At 52.9% G+C, this 26,508-nt stretch overlaps 7 non-coding genes across 7 annotated transcripts; all 7 read right to left on the reverse strand.

Annotated features, from left to right (window-relative positions):
• Window positions 1-5,579: 5,579 nt before the first annotated feature.
• On the reverse strand, window positions 5,580-5,773 carry LOC148806244 (U2 spliceosomal RNA). The gene has a single exon (XR_016089676.1). It is a non-coding gene; the product is annotated as a U2 spliceosomal RNA (small nuclear RNA).
• A 3,282-nt stretch (window positions 5,774-9,055) lies between these two features.
• Window positions 9,056-9,246, reverse strand: LOC148806245 (U2 spliceosomal RNA). The gene has a single exon (XR_016089660.1). It is a non-coding gene; the product is annotated as a U2 spliceosomal RNA (small nuclear RNA).
• An 819-nt stretch (window positions 9,247-10,065) lies between these two features.
• On the reverse strand, window positions 10,066-10,256 carry LOC148806246 (U2 spliceosomal RNA). The gene has a single exon (XR_016089661.1). It is a non-coding gene; the product is annotated as a U2 spliceosomal RNA (small nuclear RNA).
• An 817-nt stretch (window positions 10,257-11,073) lies between these two features.
• Window positions 11,074-11,266, reverse strand: LOC148806247 (U2 spliceosomal RNA). The gene has a single exon (XR_016089689.1). It is a non-coding gene; the product is annotated as a U2 spliceosomal RNA (small nuclear RNA).
• Window positions 11,267-17,690: 6,424 nt separating this feature from the next.
• LOC148806248 (U2 spliceosomal RNA) lies at window positions 17,691-17,881 on the reverse strand. Its single transcript, XR_016089662.1, has one exon. It is a non-coding gene; the product is annotated as a U2 spliceosomal RNA (small nuclear RNA).
• Window positions 17,882-18,694: 813 nt separating this feature from the next.
• On the reverse strand, window positions 18,695-18,885 carry LOC148806249 (U2 spliceosomal RNA). The gene has a single exon (XR_016089684.1). It is a non-coding gene; the product is annotated as a U2 spliceosomal RNA (small nuclear RNA).
• Window positions 18,886-25,288: 6,403 nt separating this feature from the next.
• Window positions 25,289-25,482, reverse strand: LOC148806250 (U2 spliceosomal RNA). Its single transcript, XR_016089690.1, has one exon. It is a non-coding gene; the product is annotated as a U2 spliceosomal RNA (small nuclear RNA).
• Window positions 25,483-26,508: the final 1,026 nt, after the last annotated feature.

Raw genomic sequence — 26,508 nt, forward strand, 5'->3', positions numbered from 1 at the left:
CCACACGCACAGCCAGTTCAAGTCACGTAACCTATTGTCCAGATGCTCCGGCTGTGTGCGCACCCAGACCTCGCGAGGCACTCCCACTACTGCGGCACTGCTGTCTGTTCTCAGAAGACGGTACATTAGCCTGTGGTCCAAAGAAGTAAGTCCCACCTTCACCGCCAGGTGTACTTTGATCCAGTGCGCAGCGTGTCTGTAGTGCCACGGCAACTTCTCAGCTTTGGGCGTAGAATTCGTCCACTGCACCAAGTGTCTCATGGTATGCGAAAACCACAGACGCACAAAGAAAAAACAGACATGCATCGGGTCTCCTTGCAATGCCACACAGAGACTGGCAACAAAGACACAGTCCAACTTCAGGGGCAAGTCCAAAACCCCTCTACCCCCTTCTTCTATCGGCCTGTACATGTCAGTACGTTTTACGTACTCGTACTTCTGTCCCCATACAAAAACAAAGACAGACCGCACCAAATCCTTCCTCATTCTTGCCGGCATGGGGTAGACCACCGCTAAATGGAGTAGTAACGGCAGGACGTCAATCTTTAAAACCACCACCTTCCCGAGAAAGGACAAAGATCTGTGCTGCCACAAACCCAGCTTTTGCTTCACCTTTCTCATCCTTTCCTCCCAGTTGAGACGGACCGCGTCTTCTGGGTGAAACAGGATGCCCAGGATCTTGATCGGGTCCCTCACCACCGTCAGACCCCCAAACGCATCTTCCTTGGTCTGCCAAGTGCCCCAGTACTTTATGGAGCTCTTGCTCCGGTTCAGCTTGGTCCCCAGTCCGTCTTCATGCTCTTGAACTATATTGAGCACATGCTGCAAACTGACCTCTGAGCTCAGAAACAAAGTAACATCATCAGCATAGGCGATTACCTTGACCTGCCTGCCCTTGCTTCCAGGCACCACAACACCCTCCACCCGAGGATCCTCCCGGATCTGATCCAAAAAAGGCTCTACATAGAGAACATAAAGCAAGGGGGACAAAGGGCACCCTTGCCGTACGCCGCACGCCACTGGGATGGCTCTACCTACCCATCCATTGATGTTGACTCGTGTTTCCACGTTCCTGTACAGGGTCCGGATCCATTCTATAAAACGCACACTGACGCCCATTCTGGCTAGGATCTCCCACAAGGCAGCGTGGTGGACCCTGTCAAACGCCTTGTTCTGGTCCAGGTTCACCATCATCAACGGCAGCCTCCTGTCCCTGGCCCATTCCGTGATGTCCCTTATAAGTTGCAGATTCCAGGCCAGCCTCCTGCCAGCCACAGCACATGTCTGCTCTTCCTTCACCAAACGGGCCATGATGTCCCTGAGCCTCATACCCAGAACCCTGGCGAGGATCTTGTAGTCTGTACACAACAACTGCAGGGGCCTCCAATTGTCCAGGTCGGCCTTATCCCCCTTTTTCTTGTAGATCAGCGTTAGCAAACCCGTCTTCATCGAGGGACTCATCTCGCCAAGTTCGAGGATCTCTGTAAAAACTGTACACAAAATGGGTTCCAAATGCTTCCAAAAAACCCTATAAAATTCAACAGGTAGGCCGTCCACCCCTGGGACTGTCCCCTTCTTTAGGCCTAGCATGGCAGTCTTGATTTCCTTGGCTGTAATCGGGCCATCCAAGCCATTAGTTTCGCCGCGTCGGAAACGTACCTGGGCCATCAGCCTGCTCCGCACTTCCTTGTCCACCGCCTTTTCTGCAAAAAGATCTTCATAATACTCAGTAGCACAACCAAGCATATCTGTTATGTCCTCCACCACCCTCCCATCCTTCTTCACTAACCTTTCGATGCAGACTTTCTCCTGTTGCGTCCTGACCAGGCTGAAAAACTGTGAGGAGCACTGCTCGTCCTTCTCCATCTGGATACCCCTTAATCTGAATAGAAAATCCTTGGCACGTTGCAGCCATTGAGTGCGCAAACATGCCCTTATCCTGTTAGCCTGTCGCAGATCGAAATCTCCTCCACAGTTGGCCTCCTCATACATGAACTCCAGACACTTTTGGAATCTAGACAGTTCTTCCCGCTCAGCTTGCCGTCTAGAAACACAATAGTCAATTGACACCGTAGATATTACCTGTTTACTGTGCTCCCACCATTCTACAGCTGTCCGGAACTTCCCACGCATCTGAGAAAGGTGTCCCAACAGGCGGCCGATTCGCACCTGGTATTCTCTGTCCTCCAGTACAGACCTATTTAGCTTCCAATATCCATGTCTGAAGCGTCGTTCTTTAACTTTAAAGGACACAGATACCCAAAAGTGGTCTGAAAACCACGTCGGCACCACCTTTCTGCTCAGGATCTCCAACTCCAAATTATGAAAGATATAATCCAGTCGTCTTGTGACTCCACGACTATTTTCCCACGTGTGATGCTTTAAACCAACAAGCCCATCTTTTAATTTAAAATCTTTAATAATTTTCACCAGTGCACTCGTCCCACCACCCTGAGCTCCCTCCATATCAATGTTAAAATCACCCCCCAACACCACACTTCTATTTGTGTAGAGCACTGGCTCCAGGTCCTTAAAAAAGTCCTCCTGCATTCTCCTGTCAGCCGGCACATACACACCCACTATTCTCAATGGGATATCCCCCCATCGACCATCAACTAAAAAGAGTCTGCCTGGAACTACAGATCGGACTTCATGCGGCACAAACAAAGGGGAACCGCAGAGAATGCCTATCCCAGAGGAGTGGACTCCACCTGCGCTCCACCAAGACCGACCCTTCTTCCATTCCTGCTGAAACACCTCAGCGTCCTTACTTCCCGCCAAGTGCACCTCCTGGAGGACACAAAAGTCAAAATTCCTTTCGGCTAATTCTTCAAAAACCGCGTGTCGCTTTTCTCTACTCTTTAAGCCCCTGACATTCATGGTAGCAAATGTGAGGGTCATGATGGACCTCCAAAGTTTTCACTGTCCATAACCTCTCCAGTCACAGGTGACACAGGTTCTATATTCCAGAAATAAGGTGGAAACATACCATCCTCCTCCAGCCCGCGCATCACGGCCCGGCCTGCGTCTTCTTGCTCCATTCCAACCTCGGCAGCCCGTCCTGGGGTAGGCGAAATGCAGGAAGTGCTGGGGCTCGCGTCAGTTTCACCACTCACCAGTACTGAACAGATGCCATATGGTTGTGACAGTGCCACCTGCTGCCCAGGCGGCAGTGTTCCTTCCGACCCTTCTGACCCTTCTGAAATCTCCTGGCCTTCTAAGACAGGCCCTGGATCTTCTGAAAGGCCTGTCTCCTCCACTTCGCTGCCGCCCCCTCCCTCCGTCAACGGAGCCCTTTCTTTCTTTTTGGGTTTACTCCCTTCCAACATTGCCCGTTCGTCACTTTCTACCCTCTGCCTCTTAGGGGGGGCATTGGAACCCCTCGGCACCACATCATCTACCTCCTGATTCCCCACTTCTACGTCACCCTGCTCCGTACTGCCAGGATCCACTGGCGCCTCCTCCGGTTGGTCCTCCACCTGCATCCCAGACTGAACCTCATGCTGTTCCTCCGGCTGTCCTGCTGCCTGTTCACCCTGAGGTGTATCCTTCTCCGCTCTCTCCGTACCCCCAGACTGTCCTCTGCCTCCGCCTCCTGCCACCTCCTGGACTACCACACCCCTTCTGCGGTTTTTCCGTCTAATTTTCCGGGCCTCTGCACGTCCCAGTTCCCAGCCAGATTCCTCTTCATTTAGAACCTCATCCTCCTCCACTTCTACAAAATCCTCACCACACCCCTTCGTTGCCGCTACATAAGTCAGGTCCCTCCTCAGACAATTCCTGTACATATGGTCATCCTCCCCACACAAAGAACAGACTTTTTTCCTACAAATCCTTTTCGTGTGGCCCTCCTCCCCACACCTTGTGCACCGCGACGTGCGACAGTCTTTCTCCAGGTGACCGATTTCCAGACATTTCTTACAGAAAGGGGGCTGATCTCGATAGAACAAGTACCCACGGCTTGCCCCAAGGGCAAACATTGCTGGGGGGTGCGAAAAGCCCCCTTCATAATTCATGTTGACCTTTAAGGTCACCTGGTACTGCCGTTTCCCTGTCCAATAACCATATCTGTCGTTTATCCTTTTAGGTCTGCCAGCTGATTCCACATGCATCTCCAGAAAAGCTGTAATATCATCATCCGTAATAAAAGGGTCATACATATTAACAATTACCCAACGGGTATCGTCAGAGGCTAATCCTAGCAACTCAAAATCTCTCAGACATACTTCATCCTGCTTCTGCACACAAATTTCAGACACCTTCTTGTATATGCGCTCTTCACAAAAGGATACATCAAAATATTTCTCCTGCCAATTCCCCTGCACACATAAAACCTCAAGGGGTGTTACCTCCAGGATCTTCATCAACACACGACTCACAAACAGCTCCCGACCAGGCATGTCGGTATCCTTCCTCCATCCGAAACGAATTGTCCACTTGATGCTTGGCCCTTGCCGCGGCCTAGCTGCTGGGCCCGTCGCCCCGGCCATCCTGAGGACGACCCGGGCCGGAAGCCCCCGCCGCTCTCCGCTCCTTACGCTCCCTCCGCTCCTTCAAAAAATCTCCGCTCCTTCTCCGAAAAAAAACGCCCTCTGGTCTTCCTTCTGGCAGTCGTTCTCCGGTCCTCCAAAGAAAAAAAAGGTTGGCCTCGCTCGCCGCCGCTCTCCAGTCCCTCCGCCGTCGCCCTTCTCGTCCCCCAGCCAAGTCTTCAAGCCGCGGGCCTGCCACGTGCTTTTCCGATCTTGGCCAAAAGGCCGAGAAGCGATACCCCCAAAGGCGCGGACCGACGCGCGGGCGTTCCGCTGGCGCACAGTGGCGCAGGCCGACTCTCCTCTGGAGCCCGGGACCCGCGCAGCTGCCGGCCTCCCTGCAGCCAGAGGCCTGCCGCCGGACTCTGCTCCCCCTCTCTCTTGCCTGCCTGCCTTCCTGCCAGTCCCGGGCGGGGGCCCTGCTCTTTGATCTTCTGTCAACGGCCCGACAACGACCGCAGCCGCGGGGGGCGCCAGCCGCCCGGCCTCCTTAGCTTAGGCCCCTCCCACCGGCAGCAGCTGTGCCCAACCAGCTGCAAGCGAAAGCGGACCGCCAGCACCTGCGGGCAGAGGCAAGGGGCAGCTCTCTCTCTCGGGAGGGACGGGGACGCGCGCGCACACACACACGCCTGCCTGCCTGCCTGCCTGCCTGCGGAAAAAAAAGAAAGAAAAGGTGTATATACTAAGTTTTTTGGAGGGAAAACGCCCGGCTGTCGAAAGGGGCCCGCCTGCAAGGACGGGGACACACACACACACACACACACACACACACACACACACACAAGCCACGCCTGCCTCCCAGGGAAAAGGAGGAAAAAACTAAGTTTTTTGGAGGGAAAACGCACGGGAGCCGAAAAGGGGGCCGGCCTGCTGGCCGAGAGAGTCGAGGCGCGGGAAAGCGCACCGAGGGAGCACGGGAACGGGGAGGGGGAGAGAGAGACACAGAGGCACAGAGACACACGGATGGACGAGAGACGAGACCGGAGAGGAAGGAGCTCCGGTCCACCTCGCTTGCTTGCTAGCTACGTCTGTCTTTTCACCGCTGAGAGAAGGTAGTGCACCGTTCCCGGAGGCGCTGCAATACCGGGCCGATGCGTGGAGAGGACGGAGCAAGCTCCTGATCCAGCTCCCTGTTCCAAAAATCCGTTTAATATGTGGTCCCCCGATGGGGGACGTATCAGATATTAAACTGATAAGAACAGATTTTTTTTTTTTTTTTTTTATTACAAAATACAAAAATCCATAAATCCAAACTCGGTATAACCAGAAAACCCCAAATATCAAACCCAAATCACAAATACACCAAACTTAAATCAACCAGTCATTAGCATAACCCCGCCCTGTATACAAATTAATCACTCCCCTAAATCTAAATTATTCCCATACTCAAACCACATAAACCCACAAAACCCATTATTCACATCTTCAAGCTTTTGCATAATGCTCCATACAACATCTTGCTAATCAGTTTACATTCCTCCCTCGTCTCCCCACCTATTCGAAACCCACCCGGAGTATCCCCTTCCTTCACAAGTTCTATGCAGCACCCTGGAAACTTCCGTTCCACTTCTTGCACTGTGGCCAAACATGTCTTCTGTTTAACCTTTATCTGTTTCTGCCACTCCTGGTTTAAGTCAACCTTCTTCCACTCTTTGCAGACATTGCTCTCCTTCCCCGGTTGTTGTCCCGCTATACGCCCTCTTCCACTTACATGCCCACCCTTGCTCTCATCTTTCCCAATACCCTCTACTGCAGCTAGTCCCGTCCTCATACCTTTCCTCCCCCCCCCGGCCCCTGCGGACCCCAAGGGTGGAAAGTTCTCCTCATTTAATTCCACTTCTGGCACCCTCTCTGCAGGTAAAAAGCCCCACTGGACACCCGGCAACGGTACATCGATGTACCCTTCCTTCTCCCATTCTCTTTTATATTGTGTCACACATTCTGCAAACTCTCTCTCCACGTCGCTGTCTGTAAGCTCCCCGGTATGCCTTCTTCCCTCTTCGGTACTGCTACTTCTTCCTGTCACACCTGCCGTTGTAACTGCTCCTCTCACCTCCTCTGCCCGCACGCTCCTCTCCATTTGTACGGTTTCCGTACCTGCCTCCCTAATCTCTCCATCTCTGGATACCACCTCTTCCTCGTTTTTCCCTTTTCCCTTTTCAACATTCTCGCCCGCACCCCCCACACATCCTTCAACTTCCATACTTTCCACAACATCTCCTTCCAACATCTCCACTTGCACACCGTCCGTCAGCACCTCCACGTGTTTACCCTTAACTCCCACAGTGCCCCCTCCCACACCCTCCTTATCTAGGTCCCTAACCACACTAGCCTCCTTACCCGTACTCGTCTTCCCTACATCCTGTACCGCCGGTGTCGTGGCTTGTGCACCCTCCTTCACCTCCACCACCAGCTCACAAGTACCCCTCACCACCCTCTCATCCCCACCCTTCTTGTCTGATTCCTTGACAACACTGCCCCCTACTGTTTCCTCTACACCTGACTCTTCATTCAATTTACTCTCTTCCCCCACACCATTAACATCTACACCTATTCCTCCCTCTTCGTTTCCCCTCAATCCCCCCCCACACTCTCCTTCACACATCCTCCCCACCTCCTCCACTTGCACACAGTTCATGTTATTCAACACTCCTGTCCCGTCAACTACCCTTTCCTTTTCGTCTAACCTATCCTGTTCAGCCCTAACCCTCCTTCTCCCCACACAGTTTTTATATGCATGGCCTATATCCCCACATGAGAAACATCGGACCTCTTTCTTGCAATCCTTCGTCACATGTCCCCGTTCCTTACACCGACTACACACCACCATCCCACATTTTGCAGCATAGTGACCTAAAACCCCACATTTCCTACATGCAAGGGGCTGCCCTGGATAAACCAGGTATCCCCTCTCTGTCCCGATCTCAAAAAACGCAGGGGGATGCAACACCCCCCCATCTTCCATACCCCCAAACCGTAACCTCATCCAATAAACCCGCTTGCCCGTCCAAACCCCCTCAGAATCTCGTTCCCTCTCCCCCTTCCCCTGCAACAACACAAAACTATTCAAAAAAACATCAATGTCCTCTTCTGGAACAAATGGATCAAAAACAAAAACCGTCATCTTCCGTAACCCTCCAGCAAACATAGGACTTGCACGGAAAAGGCTCAACGGAGCCTCTCCCTTTCTCTCTGAAATCCTCTTCCATAAGTCAAAACAAAGTTCACTCGAAATCAAAGTTAACTCAAAAATCCCCCGATCGCAGTAATCCTGTAAACATAAAATGTCCGACAGCTGCACATCCAGAACCCTTTTCAAAACAAAGGTCTTGAACTTATCTCTAGTCCAAGTCTTGGGTTCTCCTCGGTCCCGCAAGGTGAAACGGATGGAATCCTTCCGCTGCTCCTTCCTCGCCCAAGGATGACCCGCCTCCATCTCCAGCCACCGATCCGAACCGCACTTCCAAGTCACAGGAACGCTCCGCCACCGTCTCCAGTTCGCATCCACTGGCCAGCAATTCCGCTCGTCGCCTCCGCCGCCTCGGTCCTCCAAACTCCAGCCCAACACTCCGCCGCTCCAGCCAATCCTTCTCCTGTTGCGTCGCTCCTTCCAGTCCTCCCGCCGCCTTCCCGACCCTCTGACTAAGACCTTGGAATTGCGGGCTTGCCGGCTTAAACCTTGATCTTAGCCAAAAGGCCGAGAAGCGATACCCCCAAAGGCGCGGACCGACGCGCGGGCGTTCCGCTGGCGCACAGTGGCGCAGGCCGACTCTCCTCTGGAGCCCGGGACCCGCGCAGCTGCCGGCCTCCCTGCAGCCAGAGGCCTGCCGCCGGACTCTGCTCCCCCTCTCTCTTGCCTGCCTGCCTTCCTGCCAGTCCCGGGCGGGGGCCCTGCTCTTTGATCTTCTGTCAACGGCCCGACAACGACCGCAGCCGCGGGGGGCGCCAGCCGCCCGGCCTCCTTAGCTTAGGCCCCTCCCACCGGCAGCAGCTGTGCCCAACCAGCTGCAAGCGAAAGCGGACCGCCAGCACCTGCGGGCAGAGGCAAGGGGCAGCTCTCTCTCTCGGGAGGGACGGGGACGCGCGCGCACACACACACGCCTGCCTGCCTGCCTGCCTGCCTGCCTGCGGAAAAAAAAGAAAGAAAAGGTGTATATACTAAGTTTTTTGGAGGGAAAACGCCCGGCTGTCGAAAGGGGCCCGCCTGCAAGGACGGGGACACACACACACACACACACACACACACACACACACACACAAGCCACGCCTGCCTCCCAGGGAAAAGGAGGAAAAAACTAAGTTTTTTGGAGGGAAAACGCACGGGAGCCGAAAAGGGGGCCGGCCTGCTGGCCGAGAGAGTCGAGGCGCGGGAAAGCGCACCGAGGGAGCACGGGAACGGGGAGGGGGAGAGAGAGACACAGAGGCACAGAGACACACGGATGGACGAGAGACGAGACCGGAGAGGAAGGAGCTCCGGTCCACCTCGCTTGCTTGCTAGCTACGTCTGTCTTTTCACCGCTGAGAGAAGGTAGTGCACCGTTCCCGGAGGCGCTGCAATACCGGGCCGATGCGTGGAGAGGACGGAGCAAGCTCCTGATCCAGCTCCCTGTTCCAAAAATCCGTTTAATATGTGGTCCCCCGATGGGGGACGTATCAGATATTAAACTGATAAGAACAGATACTACACTTGATCTTAGCCAAAAGGCCGAGAAGCGATACCCCCAAAGGCGCGGACCGACGCGCGGGCGTTCCGCTGGCGCACAGTGGCGCAGGCCGACTCTCCTCTGGAGCCCGGGACCCGCGCAGCTGCCGGCCTCCCTGCAGCCAGAGGCCTGCCGCCGGACTCTGCTCCCCCTCTCTCTTGCCTGCCTGCCTTCCTGCCAGTCCCGGGCGGGGGCCCTGCTCTTTGATCTTCTGTCAACGGCCCGACAACGACCGCAGCCGCGGGGGGCGCCAGCCGCCCGGCCTCCTTAGCTTAGGCCCCTCCCACCGGCAGCAGCTGTGCCCAACCAGCTGCAAGCGAAAGCGGACCGCCAGCACCTGCGGGCAGAGGCAAGGGGCAGCTCTCTCTCTCGGGAGGGACGGGGACGCGCGCGCACACACACACGCCTGCCTGCCTGCCTGCCTGCCTGCCTGCGGAAAAAAAAGAAAGAAAAGGTGTATATACTAAGTTTTTTGGAGGGAAAACGCCCGGCTGTCGAAAGGGGCCCGCCTGCAAGGACGGGGACACACACACACACACACACACACACACACACACACACACACAAGCCACGCCTGCCTCCCAGGGAAAAGGAGGAAAAAACTAAGTTTTTTGGAGGGAAAACGCACGGGAGCCGAAAAGGGGGCCGGCCTGCTGGCCGAGAGAGTCGAGGCGCGGGAAAGCGCACCGAGGGAGCACGGGAACGGGGAGGGGGAGAGAGAGACACAGAGGCACAGAGACACACGGATGGACGAGAGACGAGACCGGAGAGGAAGGAGCTCCGGTCCACCTCGCTTGCTTGCTAGCTACGTCTGTCTTTTCACCGCTGAGAGAAGGTAGTGCACCGTTCCCGGAGGCGCTGCAATACCGGGCCGATGCGTGGAGAGGACGGAGCAAGCTCCTGATCCAGCTCCCTGTTCCAAAAATCCGTTTAATATGTGGTCCCCCGATGGGGGACGTATCAGATATTAAACTGATAAGAACAGATACTACACTTGATCTTAGCCAAAAGGCCGAGAAGCGATACCCCCAAAGGCGCGGACCGACGCGCGGGCGTTCCGCTGGCGCACAGTGGCGCAGGCCGACTCTCCTCTGGAGCCCGGGACCCGCGCAGCTGCCGGCCTCCCTGCAGCCAGAGGCCTGCCGCCGGACTCTGCTCCCCCTCTCTCTTGCCTGCCTGCCTTCCTGCCAGTCCCGGGCGGGGGCCCTGCTCTTTGATCTTCTGTCAACGGCCCGACAACGACCGCAGCCGCGGGGGGCGCCAGCCGCCCGGCCTCCTTAGCTTAGGCCCCTCCCACCGGCAGCAGCTGTGCCCAACCAGCTGCAAGCGAAAGCGGACCGCCAGCACCTGCGGGCAGAGGCAAGGGGCAGCTCTCTCTCTCGGGAGGGACGGGGACGCGCGCGCACACACACACGCCTGCCTGCCTGCCTGCCTGCCTGCCTGCGGAAAAAAAAGAAAGAAAAGGTGTATATACTAAGTTTTTTGGAGGGAAAACGCCCGGCTGTCGAAAGGGGCCCGCCTGCAAGGACGGGGACACACACACACACACACACACACACACACACACACACACAAGCCACGCCTGCCTCCCAGGGAAAAGGAGGAAAAAACTAAGTTTTTTGGAGGGAAAACGCACGGGAGCCGAAAAGGGGGCCGGCCTGCTGGCCGAGAGAGTCGAGGCGCGGGAAAGCGCACCGAGGGAGCACGGGAACGGGGAGGGGGAGAGAGAGACACAGAGGCACAGAGACACACGGATGGACGAGAGACGAGACCGGAGAGGAAGGAGCTCCGGTCCACCTCGCTTGCTTGCTAGCTACGTCTGTCTTTTCACCGCTGAGAGAAGGTAGTGCACCGTTCCCGGAGGCGCTGCAATACCGGGCCGATGCGTGGAGAGGACGGAGCAAGCTCCTGATCCAGCTCCCTGTTCCAAAAATCCGTTTAATATGTGGTCCCCCGATGGGGGACGTATCAGATATTAAACTGATAAGAACAGATTTTTTTTTTTTTTTTTTTTTTTTTTTATTACAAAAGTATAAAACTTACATCAAAAATACATAAACAGAGTCCAAGACATTAAACATTACCATCGTACATCATTGAAACAGAAAAACAGGGTTCAACACAAAATTACATACATATTCTTACAACAAAACTAAACCCTTCCACCTCTCCCGGGCAGCGTGATATCCCCACCTCTGTGTATCTCTTTTTATTCGGCATTTTATTTCATGTAGTACTTTCTGATAGACGCTGTGCACCGTTATTACTTTCCCCTTTTTAATCAGAATGTCCCGAGCCGTCCACATCTCTGCTTTAATCATACTTATTATCAACCATAGTAAAAAGTTGACGCTGCCCACTTTGCCCCCCCCCTTTATTCCATACAGCACTACTGCCATTGAGATACTAAAAGATTCGTCCAACAGCCTGAAGAAGCGATTACATTTCTTCCAAACTTTTTGTGCAAAACCACACTCCATTAAAGCATGTTTAATTGTCTCAGGGCTCTTACATCCCTCTCTTGGACATGTTGCAGACCTTGTCAATTTGTGCTTATAGAGCACTTCTCTAACCGGCAATCTTCCCCACACAATTCTCCAATTAAGATCAATAAACTTATGGTCCAAACCCCGTGGCTGGATTCGGGACCACACAGCTTCTTTTCCTCTCCGCTCTGCCGGAACCTTGGTTGTCTCTATTATTTGCTGGTATAGACATCTGTGTTTCAGTAATATCGAGGCGTCCCCCTTGTCCCAATATTTCCTCATCCACCCTGTTGCATGTTTATAATACCAGGGGAGGTCTCCCCCGTGCGGCACAGCGTTCGACCATGTCACCACCATTCTCATATGCTGCGCCAGCCAAAATCTCACAAAATACTGATAAGCATGATTCACAGGTGAGTTCAAAGCAACACACAGGTTAGACACATAGATACAGTCCAACTTCATTGGAAAGTCAGGGACTTCTCTGCCACCCTGTTCTATTTGTCGAACCATATCCACTCTTTTAATGTATTCGTATTTCCCTCCCCATATAAAACGAAACACCTCACCAACTAAAAGGCGTCTGTACCTTGCCGGCAGTGGGTACACGTATACCAAATATACTAAAAGCGGTAAAATGTCGACTTTCAAGATTAAAACCTTCCCAACTAGGGTCAGCTTTAACTTGCTCCATAATCCCAGCTTCCTTCTGACTTCCTTGATTCTAGAGGCCCAGTTGCATTGCCCCGATCCCCTCCGTAAAAAGTCAAGACCCAAGATCTTGATGGGTCCTGTACATAATCTAAAACCACTGGCCCACTGCTGTGATATCTCGCTAGAACCAAAAGCCTTCACCGTACTTTTCTCTGCATTTAGACAGGCGCCCGATGCTCTCGCAAAGACTTTAAAAACATCCAAAGCGAAGGTCAAACTAGATGTTGTGCCTGCTAATAAAGTTACATCATCTGCATACATGGTTAATTTAACTCTTTCGCCTCCGCTCCCAGGCAAGATCAAGCCATCTATTTTGTCCTCTCTTCTAATTGCACATGCGAAAGGCTCTATGTAGATCGCAAATAACAAAGGCGAGAGAGGGCAACCTTGCCTCACTCCGGCTTTCTGGTTGATAAAATCTCCTATCCAACCATTCACTGCCGCTCTGCTCCCCACGTCGTTGTATAGGGTTCTGATCCAGCTGATCACCGTTGGTCCAAAACCTAAGTTCTCCAAAACCAGCCATAAGAATTTGTGCGAGACCCTGTCAAAAGCCTTCTCCAGATCTAAGTTGGCTAATAATAGAGGAACCTTCCTCTGTTCAGCCCATGATACAGCATCCCTTAATAACTGCAGGGTCCATTTTCCCGACCTCCCTTTCACTCCACTAGTCTGGTCCTTGCCTATTATGCTCGGCATCACCTGAGCTACACGATAGACAAGCGCTTTTGCCATTATCTTATAATCAGCGCATAAAAGCGTTAGGGGCCTCCAGTTTTTCAAGGACGTACGGTCTCCTTTCTTAAAAATCAGGGTTAAAATGCCTTCCCTCATGGACTTACCCATACGTTCCTTGCTAAAAATCTCTTTTATTAGTTCCAAAAGAAAAGGGCCTAAAATTCTCCAGAAAGTGCCATAGAACTCTACTGGAATTCCATCGACCCCCGGCACCTTCCCCCTTTTCAGAGACTTCATCGCCTCTTCCAGCTCAAGCAGTTCAAAAGGTTTTTCCAAATCAGCTTTCTGTTCTTCTGACAGGGTTGTCTGCAAGTTCTGAAGTATCGCTCCCGCTGCTTCCCTTTCACTTACCTTTTCTGAAAAAAGGTTCCCATAAAAACTAGATACTTCTCGCAGCATTCCCTCTTGATCTGTAATCTGTCCACCACCAGAGTCAGAGACAGCTTGTAATACTCTCTTCTCCTGCCTCTTTCGAATCTTGTTAAAGAAAAAGGTAGAACATGTCTCATATTTTTCTAGAAACTCCACCCTCGCTCTGAACAGAAAATCTCTTGCCCTCTTCTCATAATACTCCTTTATCTGTTTGACAAGAGTTGTAACTTTTTTCTCACTAGAGGGCGCTGTACCATTTCCACTGTTATAGGCTTTCTCCAAATCTCTCTCGAGATTCTCTAATTCCTCCTTCTCCTCCTTCCTCCTCTCCCTACAGTATTTCCTGGAGATCTTTCCTATCACCATCTTGGCTTCTTCCCAGATCTCTACTAGAGATCTGTCGTCCGGTCTTTTATTCAGAAACCTTGTTAAAAACCTTTCCATCTTCTTTATGTACTTCGTTTCTTCCAGAACCGAACAATTTAATCTCCAGACCCCTCTTCCAAAATTAATTCCAAAATCCACTATCCCAACATTCACAACACAATGGTCAGAGAACCAAACTGGAGTGACTTTAACGGTTCCCACCTTGATTGTGCTAGATACGAAAACATAGTCTAGTTTTCTGCACACACCCCTCGTGTTGCTCCAGGTACATCCCACTTGGGGTGGGATACTCATTTTATGACTGTCCTTCAAACTGTACATTCTCAAAATATTCTTTACCTTTCGGGCATCCCCATCCTTCTCATTATCAATATCAATATTAAAATCCCCGCCAATCACTACAGCCTTGTTTGTCACACATAAAGGACCCAAATTAGTCAAGAAATCCCTCCTTTCCCTAATTGCAGCTGGAGCATACACACACACAAACCTACCGTCTATCCCGTTGACCCTCGCATCCACACACAACAACCTTCCCGGCTCACTCACCCTCACCTCTCCGCATTCCGTTTGAGGGTTCCCGAACAGGATCCCTACCCCGGTAGAGTTTACCTTTCCAATGCTCCACCTTGAGGGGCCACGGTCCCACAAGGCGGACAGCGTCTCCTTATCTCTTTCATCCTTGATATGTACCTCCTGTAAAAAACACACAGTCGGTTTCAAATCTCTGATATATTCAAAAACAGCCACTCTCTTAGCCCTATCACGCAGCCCTCGCACATTAATTGTCAAGATGCTGCTCATTGAAAAAAAGGGTTAAGTCCAGGCTTTTTGGGCTCTCCCCTCACCCTCTTTGATATATGCCTGTAATTCTGATCCGCATCTAATCACGTCCTCCTTCTTTTTACCTTCAAGGCTCATCCCCAGCACTTCCCTTCCACTATGATCAAAAGTGATCTTAACACTGCTGAACTGCCTGAGGATGTCCTTAATTTTCTCAAACCCTTTCGGGTATCTCACCCCCTCCCTGTACCATGTAGTTTGCTTAAGGAAAGCACTGGTGGTCTCGATATCAAGCCTCCAGAGGCTTCCTGTCTGCCACACCTTCCGGCGTAACTCCTCATACCTCCGCTGGCGGTCTTTCCTAGCTAAATCCCCAGCCTTTTGGGCCTCCCTATCCTTAATTAGGTCCACCAGAACCTGCTGCGCAGCCATAGCGGACTTCTGTTCCCTACTTGTGATCCTAATTAGGTTTTTGCCCTCTACTTCAAAGACCACGCCCTCTTGTACTAATTTAACCAAATTTGGGACAGATGTAAAATCAATCTGCCCCTCCTCATTTATTTTCTGCTCAGACAGAAAGTCCTCTGTCGCAGCCACTATCAGTCCAACTAAGCCACAGGGTCGTTTACTGTGGCCCAAAAAACTTTCTGTCTGTTTTTCAGGTTCCATACTTGTCTGAGGAGCCGTGTCAGCAACCACCTCAGGGGTTGAGACCTCCTCGCTACTTCCTCCCATTTCTAATTTCCTTTTTGCAGTTCCACCAGTTCGTTCCACCTCTTCTCTGACCCCTATGGTTTGCTCAATGTTGCTCATTATGTCCTGCATGGCCTCAAGGTTTTTGGCCGTCCGAGCAGCAATGTCCTCTACTGTTGCTGAACCATCTTCCGCGTCTACCTCTGGATCCGGGGTGGGACTTCTGCTCTCTAGCTCCCGATCTTCCACCGATTTCTGCCTCCCCCCGTCTGCTGCTTCTCTCCCTGTATCCTCCTCTGTTTCTTCTGACACTCCAGTCGCCTCCTCTCCCTTCTCTGTACCTGAAACAGAAAGGGACAAAGAAGGCCCAGCAACCCCAGACACGCCCCCTGCTGCCTCCCTGCTTACCGAGATATGGCTCAGAGGGCAGTCCTTATACAAATGGCCATTCTCCCCGCACAGGTTGCATGTCTTTGTCGCCTTGCAGTCTGCTCCCAGATGTCCCGTTTTCCCGCAGCGTTTGCACATCAGCTCCCTGCAATTAGCTGCGAAATGTCCCTCACCTCCACACCTCCTGCATGTCAGTGGTTGTCCCGGGTAACTGAGGTATCCACGATTCGCTCCAATAAAAAACATCGCAGGGGGATGCAAAAAACCGTCTTCTTGAGTGCTGGCAGTCCTCAAACGGGCAAAAAACCTAATCTTCCCTGTCCAATACCTATTTCTGTCCATTATTTTGGTTCCTTTGGCTGTTAAGTCCACAAAACGCTTCAGAAATACCTCAATGTCTTCTTCGGGCACATAGGGATTAAACATCTGGACAATCAGAGGTCTGTTTTCTCTTATAAACAAAGGTTCCACAATATAATCACATAATGGCTTCTCCTCTTTTTTAGTTTTGGCTGTCTCCCAGACTTTTTGGCAAACCGCTCTGCTGGTCAAGAACAGGTCATAGGTCTTTTTCCCCAAAAAATCTTGAAAACAATACACATCAGTGGGACTCAGACCAAAGACACCACGAATGATATCATCCCCAAAAATTTCTCTGTCCCTCAAAACTCTTTCTCCAGCTTCTTCCTTCTGCACAAACCTAATTGTGTGTCTCAACTGACCTTCACGACTGCCAGCGCCCTCTAGTGGTCTTCCCGCCGAACTTCTAGATGAAGCCGCAGCTGCTGCATAACTTCTTCCTCCCTCCTTCGCAGGTCCTTTTCCAGTTCTTCCACGGTCTTCTCCGGCCAGGGTCCTCCCTGCCGTATCAAAAGCGCCTTCAGGAGCCGGCTCCATCCCTCCGTCCTCTCCGCTCCGCCGCTCCATCTGGTGGGTTGTAGAAATCGTCCGCCGCCGCTGCCGCCGCCGCCGATGCTCTCCTCTCTCCTCTCCGCCGCTGCTCTCTCGGTCTCCCAGCTAAGTCCTCAGACCGCGGTCATGCCACGTATCTTCAGATCTTAGCCAAAAGGCCGAGAAGCGATACCCCCAAAGGCGCGGACCGACGCGCGGGCGTTCCGCTGGCGCACAGTGGCGCAGGCCGACTCTCCTCTGGAGCCCGGGACCCGCGCAGCTGCCGGCCTCCCTGCAGCCAGAGGCCTGCCGCCGGACTCTGCTCCCCCTCTCTCTTGCCTGCCTGCCTTCCTGCCAGTCCCGGGCGGGGGCCCTGCTCTTTGATCTTCTGTCAACGGCCCGACAACGACCGCAGCCGCGGGGGGCGCCAGCCGCCCGGCCTCCTTAGCTTAGGCCCCTCCCACCGGCAGCAGCTGTGCCCAACCAGCTGCAAGCGAAAGCGGACCGCCAGCACCTGCGGGCAGAGGCAAGGGGCAGCTCTCTCTCTCGGGAGGGACGGGGACGCGCGCGCACACACACACGCCTGCCTGCCTGCCTGCCTGCCTGCGGAAAAAAAAGAAAGAAAAGGTGTATATACTAAGTTTTTTGGAGGGAAAACGCCCGGCTGTCGAAAGGGGCCCGCCTGCAAGGACGGGGACACACACACACACACACACACACACACACACACACACACAAGCCACGCCTGCCTCCCAGGGAAAAGGAGGAAAAAACTAAGTTTTTTGGAGGGAAAACGCACGGGAGCCGAAAAGGGGGCCGGCCTGCTGGCCGAGAGAGTCGAGGCGCGGGAAAGCGCACCGAGGGAGCACGGGAACGGGGAGGGGGAGAGAGAGACACAGAGGCACAGAGACACACGGATGGACGAGAGACGAGACCGGAGAGGAAGGAGCTCCGGTCCACCTCGCTTGCTTGCTAGCTACGTCTGTCTTTTCACCGCTGAGAGAAGGTAGTGCACCGTTCCCGGAGGCGCTGCAATACCGGGCCGATGCGTGGAGAGGACGGAGCAAGCTCCTGATCCAGCTCCCTGTTCCAAAAATCCGTTTAATATGTGGTCCCCCGATGGGGGACGTATCAGATATTAAACTGATAAGAACAGATACTACACTTGATCTTAGCCAAAAGGCCGAGAAGCGATACCCCCAAAGGCGCGGACCGACGCGCGGGCGTTCCGCTGGCGCACAGTGGCGCAGGCCGACTCTCCTCTGGAGCCCGGGACCCGCGCAGCTGCCGGCCTCCCTGCAGCCAGAGGCCTGCCGCCGGACTCTGCTCCCCCTCTCTCTTGCCTGCCTGCCTTCCTGCCAGTCCCGGGCGGGGGCCCTGCTCTTTGATCTTCTGTCAACGGCCCGACAACGACCGCAGCCGCGGGGGGCGCCAGCCGCCCGGCCTCCTTAGCTTAGGCCCCTCCCACCGGCAGCAGCTGTGCCCAACCAGCTGCAAGCGAAAGCGGACCGCCAGCACCTGCGGGCAGAGGCAAGGGGCAGCTCTCTCTCTCGGGAGGGACGGGGACGCGCGCGCACACACACACGCCTGCCTGCCTGCCTGCCTGCCTGCGGAAAAAAAAGAAAGAAAAGGTGTATATACTAAGTTTTTTGGAGGGAAAACGCCCGGCTGTCGAAAGGGGCCCGCCTGCAAGGACGGGGACACACACACACACACACACACACACACACACACACACACAAGCCACGCCTGCCTCCCAGGGAAAAGGAGGAAAAAACTAAGTTTTTTGGAGGGAAAACGCACGGGAGCCGAAAAGGGGGCCGGCCTGCTGGCCGAGAGAGTCGAGGCGCGGGAAAGCGCACCGAGGGAGCACGGGAACGGGGAGGGGGAGAGAGAGACACAGAGGCACAGAGACACACGGATGGACGAGAGACGAGACCGGAGAGGAAGGAGCTCCGGTCCACCTCGCTTGCTTGCTAGCTACGTCTGTCTTTTCACCGCTGAGAGAAGGTAGTGCACCGTTCCCGGAGGCGCTGCAATACCGGGCCGATGCGTGGAGAGGACGGAGCAAGCTCCTGATCCAGCTCCCTGTTCCAAAAATCCGTTTAATATGTGGTCCCCCGATGGGGGACGTATCAGATATTAAACTGATAAGAACAGATTTTTTTTTTTTTATGTTTTTATTACAAAAATAACAAACTACAACACACCAAGGTAAGACAACAACAACATTTCCACCATTCAAACAAAAAGAACAAATCAGCCCCCCCTTGGAACAATAGCAACACCCCATATGATATTACACTCCACAGTCAAAATCAAAAATCAGAAAGCCAAAAAGTATAAATAAGACAATATTCATATGAGTTCAAACAGAAAACCTCCAAAACACAGTCACCGAAAATATTTACACAAATTCCTTACATTACCATAATCCCGCCCAGTATGCAAAATTAATCCCTCCTCCATCCCCAACATTTCCATTATTATTATAAAACCAAGAAATACAGAAACAAAACCATACACAGAAAAACAATTCAACACCCCAAAGAAATTAACCCCTTCCACCTTTCTTTTGCCGCTGCAAAACCCCACCGCAGGATGTCCCACCGGACACGTCTGCTGACATCGTTTTTGACTTTACGAAATACCGACACGGCTGTAACACTACCGCCGTGCTCCACCAGCTCCTTCCTAGCTGCCCATATATAAAACTTAACTAAACTTAGTATAAACCATAACAAAAATTCTGTATTCCATTTCCTCGCTCCCTTTATTCCTCGAATCACCACCCGGCTCGTTAAAACAAAATCAAGGGCGACTTTCTGCAAGAGCTCCTCGCAGTGACCCCACACCCTTTGGGCGAAAACACAACCCCAGAATACATGTAGTAGGGTCTCCACCTCAGAACAGTCGGGATGCGGGCACTTGTCCTGCCTGGACAATCCATGCCTGTGGAGCGTGTCCCTCACGGGCAACCTGTTCCAGAGCAACCGCCAGTTGAGGTCCTTGAGTCTGTGTTCTAGACCCACCGGCTGGATCTGCCTCCACTCCTCCTCCGACACCCCCACGACCGCAGGTTCCCCCTTCTCCATAATAACCCTATACATTTGCCTATGGTCCGTTGAACCCAAGCCCTTCCTGAACTCCGGATGTTTCTGGAGCCACACCACAGCATGCCTATAATGCCAAGGCAGCTTTTGTGCCTTCGGCGTTGTGTTCGTCCACACTACCAGGTGTTTCATCGTAGCTGCGAACCACAAACGAATAAAACAAACACAGAGGTGATCCGGGTCTTCGTATAGGGTTTTACACAGATTTGCAATGAAAATAGTGTCTAACTTCAACGGGAAGTCCGGAACAGCCCTACCACCCCCCTCCACTGGCCTGCACATGTCCGCCCTCCTTATATACTCATGCGTTCCACTCCAAACGAAGTGGAAGACCGCCCTCACCAGGTCTCGGCGGAGCCGAGCAGGCAGGGGGAACACGCAGGCCAAGTGAAGCAGCAGTGGCAGTACGTCCACCTTTAAAACTAGCACTTTCCCCGTGTATGTCAGCGACCTATTCAACCACAGGCCCATCTTTTGCTTAACCTTCCCCATCCTCAGGTCCCAATTGATCCTGGCCGAGTCCTGTGTATGGTAGAGAACTCCCAGAATCTTCACCGGCCCCGTCACCAAGGTAAGACCACCCGCCACATCTTGTCGTTCTTTCCACTTGCCAAAATATTTAACAGTACATTTTGACGTGTTCAAAAAAGCACCTGTCCCTCTGGTCTGTCTCTCTACTATCTGTAGCACTTGTGAAAGGCTGCTGTCAGTGGTAAGAAACAACGAAATATCGTCCGCATAGGCAGCTATTTTTGCCTGTGCTCCCCCACTCCCCGGGACCACCACCCCTTCCACCCGGGGATCACCTCGAATCAGATGTAGAAAGGGTTCTATGTAGAGCACGTACAATAAGGGGGACAGAGGGCATCCTTGCCTCACCCCGCACCTGACTGGAATACCCATGCCTAGCTTACCATTAATGCATACCCTTGAGATGACATTGTTATACAAAACCTTGATCCATCTAATGAAGCCTTCGTCCAACCCCACTCTGTTCATCACCTCCCAAAGGAAAGTGTGATGTACCCGATCGAAAGCCTTGTTCTGATCAAGGTTCACAAGCATCATCTCAAGGTTCCTGTCTTCCACCCATTCTATCACGTCTCTGATCAACTGCAGGTTCCACTTTACGTTTCTGCCCTCCACACTGCAGGTTTGATCCCTACTCACCAGATCCGGCATCACCTTCCTCAGCCGTCTCCCCAATACTCTGGCCAAGATCTTATAATCGGTGCAGAGTAATTGGATCGGCCTCCAGTTCTCCAGATCTTCTTTATCCCCTTTCTTATAAACCAGAGACATGATACCAGTCCTCATCGTTCTTCCTAACTCACCCTCCTTCAGGACTTCATTATAGACCTCCAACAGCACCGGTAGTAACCTGTCCCGGAAGGTGACATAAAAATCTGTAGGAAGCCCGTCAATCCCAGGGGTAGTACCTTTTCGCAGGCCACCAATGGCTTCTCCTATCTCCGTCAGTGTTAGATCCCCACACACACCTTCCACACCAACCGTCTTCCTGTCGAAACCCACCAACCACTCATCCCACAAGCTCGCATCCACTGGTTTCTCTGAAAATAAAAACCTGTAAAAATTAGTTGCACACCTCACCATGCCTTCTATATCTCTGACAATGGACCCATCTTCTCTCCTCAGACCCTCAAAGAGAGTCTTCTTCTGTCTGGCTCGGACCGAGCCGAAGAACTGAGCTGAGCACTTCTCCTCGCCCTCCATCAGGGTGCCCTTAAGCCTAAACAAAAAATCCTTCGCTCGCTCTAACCAAAGTTCTTTCAGCCTGAGCTTGAGCTCTGAAACTTTTGCCATATCAAAAGCACCGCCCTGGTTGGAAGCCACATACAGATCTTCAAGTTCCTGCTGCAATCTCTCAAGCTCTCTTCTCTCTGCTACTTTCTTTTGGCAACAGTAGGAAATAGAAGCTTTGGAGATAGCCCTTTTACAGGCCTCCCACCAAAGAACCGCTGTCGGGTACCTCCCCCTCTGTAACTGGAAGCGTTCCAAAAGCGCAACTATCATGCTCTGATAATCGGCTTCCAATAACACTTTCGTGTTCAGCTTCCAGTAATTTGATTTAGGGTCCATACCATCTGGTATCAGATCAACCGACAGCAACAGATGATCTGAAAACCAAACCGGGGTAACCTGTGCCGCCTGTGTCAACCCACGCAGGGTGGTGAAGATATAATCCAGTCTTCTAAAAACACCCCTTCCGTTACTCCATGTGTGCATTCTCCCTCTCTGACTGAGATCTTTATGACCGTCCTTTAAATAAAACCGTGATATTAATTCCTTAAAACTACCCACACTCGCACCACTCACGTCACACACATCCATATTAAAATCCCCTCCCATCACCACCACCCTATTAGTAAACAGATGTGGCTCAAGATCTCTTAAAAACGCCGCCTGGAGCCGCCTTTCGGCAGGCCCGTAGACAGCTATCAGACGGACCTGCAGTCCGTCCCATACACCATCTACGACCATAAGCCTTCCCGGGACTATGATATTGACATCGTTAGCCGTGAAATTCGGGGTTCCACAAAGGATCCCAATTCCAGACGAGTGCACTCCCCCTACGCTCCACCAAGACTCCCCTTTAACCCAATCTCTCTTAAAGGTGGCAATATCACCTCTCGTGCCTAAATGTACCTCCTGCAGGAAACAAAAGCCGAATTGGCGCGCTTCTAAATATTTAAAGACGCCAATCCGCTTAACATGATTTTTAAGCCCTCTGGCGTTAACCGTACATACTGTGCGACTCATGTTGGATCAAAAGGAGTCCGCAGCTGTAACCCGTCTCCCAAACTAAAGTCACTTTGTATTCCGATAGGGCTAAGGACATTCTCCATCCCACTTGGAACCTGCGGGGACCCCTCCCCCAGGGATGATGGACTTACCCCAGGATCATCGGAGGTCAGAAGGTGGGTACCGCCGTCTTTCCCGGACTGTTCTGAGGTCTCCAAAACAGAATCTTCCTGTTCCACCACTATGTCCCCTTGGCCCGGGGGTATGGGGTCATCGAGCGTACTAACCGCGGCGGAGGCTTCCAAGGGGTCAGCCTCCTCACCCAGCTCTTCACCCCCCTCCCTCTGTTCCCCTTCCTCCCCACCCCCCCCTTCCCTGCCCCCTTCCCCTTCCCCTTCCCCCTCTACACCCTCCTCCACCCCTTCCTCCTTCCTACCCCCTTTCTTACCCTCCCCCCTCGCCCTCTTTACAGCAATCGCCTTTTTACGTCTCGGCCTTCTCTGTCCACTCTCTCCATCTTCTACCTTCTGGACCTCGACGTCGCTGGTTTCCGAGTCCTCCTCGGAATCTAGGACCTGGAAACGATTGGTCACCGTCTCAAACAAGCACTCGTCAGCCCTCATTCTTCTCTTTTCAGCCGCCGACTTCCTCTTTGTGGCCCTGCTCGGCTGGATGGACCACTCCGGCGACCCCGATTCTGCCTCCTCCACCTGTTCGGCCCATGATGAGGTCCCCGGACGCGCCTCTTCAGGTACCTCGGTCGCCGTTGCTGGCTCCTCTGGTCTATCGCCTCTGTCCTCTCTTACGTCTGCACAGGGCCTCTGGGTGGTCGCAGCCTTCTGCGGTGGTCTGGTCTCGTCTCCCCTCGAGCCCTCCGCCGAGGTCCGCACCACATCAGCAAAACTCCGGCTCTTCCTCGGACAGACCCTGTAAACATGGCCTTCTGCCCCACATAGGTCACATGTCAAAACCTTGGTGCAATCCTTTGTGTCATGAGTTGTGGCCTTACACTTTCGACACACACCACCGGGACAGTTCATAGCCACATGTCCTCTCTGAAAACATTTCTTACATGTCACAGGTTGGCCCGGGTAAAAGAGGTAACCCCTATTAGGCCCTATTGAAAAATAAGCCGGGGGGTGAACCACACCCTCGCCCTCAGACGGCTTAGGTCTCAGCCTCACCGTATAGCGCCTCTTACCAGTCCACACTCTGAGGACGTCTAAATCTTTCTGGCCTTCTCCCTGGACATCCACGAACCTGGATAAAAAGGTAATTATGTCCCTTTCTGGTACCCGGTGGTTAAACAAATGAATTGTCAAAGTCCTGAGTTCCCTGGCGAACAACGGCTCTATCAGGAACTCATTAAGTGGAGCCACCTCCTTTCCCTCGCACACTCTCTCCCAAGCCTTCTCACAAAGTTCGTCGCTCGCGAGAGACAGGTCGTAAATCCCTCGAACCGGGAAGTCTTGCAAACAATCGATGTCCTTCAACTCGATCCCCAAAGCCTTCATCAGGACCACTCGTTCGAACCGCTCACGGTTCATCCAGTCCTTCTTCCTCTCCGCATCCTTCACCACAAAGCGCACTGTGCACCGCATCAGCCCCTCACGGGACAGAGGGTGCACAGCCGCCGGACCGCGGGCCCGCTCACCACCGCCGACCGCCGTCATCTTGGAGGCCCCACTTCGCCCCCTGGGCTCAACCCAGGGCGACTACCCGTGGTGACCTTTGGTGGACGTCTGCTCCGGTCTTCTGGTGGTAAGGATCCGCCCGTCTGGTCTGGTCTGGTTCCGCCGTTCGTCGTCTTCTCCTTCTCCTCCTCGCCTTCGTCGTCTTCACCTTTTGACAAGTCCTCGGACCGCGGTCATGCCACGTATCGTCGGAACTTGGCCAAAAGGCCGAGAAGCGATACCCCCAAAGGCGCGGACCGACGCGCGGGCGTTCCGCTGGCGCACAGTGGCGCAGGCCGACTCTCCTCTGGAGCCCGGGACCCGCGCAGCTGCCGGCCTCCCTGCAGCCAGAGGCCTGCCGCCGGACTCTGCTCCCCCTCTCTCTTGCCTGCCTGCCTTCCTGCCAGTCCCGGGCGGGGGCCCTGCTCTTTGATCTTCTGTCAACGGCCCGACAACGACCGCAGCCGCGGGGGGCGCCAGCCGCCCGGCCTCCTTAGCTTAGGCCCCTCCCACCGGCAGCAGCTGTGCCCAACCAGCTGCAAGCGAAAGCGGACCGCCAGCACCTGCGGGCAGAGGCAAGGGGCAGCTCTCTCTCTCGGGAGGGACGGGGACGCGCGCGCACACACACACGCCTGCCTGCCTGCCTGCCTGCCTGCCTGCGGAAAAAAAAGAAAGAAAAGGTGTATATACTAAGTTTTTTGGAGGGAAAACGCCCGGCTGTCGAAAGGGGCCCGCCTGCAAGGACGGGGACACACACACACACACACACACACACACACACACACACACACAAGCCACGCCTGCCTCCCAGGGAAAAGGAGGAAAAAACTAAGTTTTTTGGAGGGAAAACGCACGGGAGCCGAAAAGGGGGCCGGCCTGCTTGCCGAGAGAGTCGAGGCGCGGGAAAGTGCACGGAGGGAGCACGGGAACGGGGAGGGGGAGAGAGAGAGACACAGAGACACACAGATGGACGAGAGACGAGACCGGAGAGGAAGGAGCTCCGGTCCACCTCGCTTGCTTGCTAGCTACGTCTGTCTTTTCACCGCTGAGAGAAGGTAGTGCACCGTTCCCGGAGGCGCTGCAATACCGGGCCGATGCGTGGAGAGGACGGAGCAAGCTCCTGATCCAGCTCCCTGTTCCAAAAATCCGTTTAATATGTGGTCCCCCGATGGGGGACGTATCAGATATTAAACTGATAAGAACAGATTTTTTTTTTTTTTTTTTTTATTGCAAAATACAAAGGTCGTAAATCAAAACTCATTATAACCAAAAAAACCCCAAATATCATACCCAAATCTCAAATCCATTATCACATTCACATAAATTTCAACCAAAGTTACAAGTACCACGTACTGAATTCTAATAAACATAAAACAATACATACCCAACCCAGAATAACATACCCGTACAACAAGTCATGGTAACATAACATACTGAAAACTTGTCACAAACCAAACATTGTCTTTTTGCAAACAAAACATTACTATTCAAACTTAAAACCCAAAATCCCAACCCTATACCTCTTACACGTTTTAACCTGCCAAAAACCTTCATCCCCACAACCCACACAATCTCATTTCCATAATCCCACCCTTTACGCAAATCACCTCTTCCTCACTCTTATTCCTTTACGCTATCCTTCTCCACTCGCTTCCCTTTCTTCCAATCTGCCCACCACACCTTTCCCATTCTCTACAACTTTCTTCCTCCGCTTCTTTACTACCGCAACATCCCCACTCAACTTCGCCGTTGCGTCTATCTTTACCGTCTCAGCATACTGACCACTCTCACTCGCATTATTTTTCCTTTGCTCCCCATTCTCCCTTATTTCCGTACACACTTCCTTAGCCCAACGCTCTCTAACAACACTCGCACTCCGAAAGCTTTCCACACCTTTTACCTCTCTCTCACTCATTACAACTCCACCCTCCACACTACTCCCACTATCCTGTCCTACTTCACTCCCTTCCTCACTCAACGAGGCATTACACTCTGTCTTCTGGTCCATAAACTCGGAACTTCCCTTTCTCTCCCCACAAGCTCTATAACTATGCCCATATTCCCCACAGAAAAAACATCGCACACAATCCTTTTCCATGTGAGTCTGCAATCCACATTGAGCACAAACCTTACATTCACACTCTCTCGCATAATGTCCCATACCCCAACACCTTCTACATGTTATGGGTTGACCTGGATAAACCAGGGACCCCATTTCCGACCCTATTCTGAAATACCCGGGCGGATGCGACAACCCATCCGCAAAACGCATA

Source organism: Atractosteus spatula, unplaced genomic scaffold (genome assembly GCF_055471065.1).
Source record: "Atractosteus spatula isolate fAtrSpa1 unplaced genomic scaffold, fAtrSpa1.hap1 Scaffold_56, whole genome shotgun sequence".
Classification (NCBI taxonomy): domain Eukaryota; kingdom Metazoa; phylum Chordata; class Actinopteri; order Semionotiformes; family Lepisosteidae; genus Atractosteus; species Atractosteus spatula.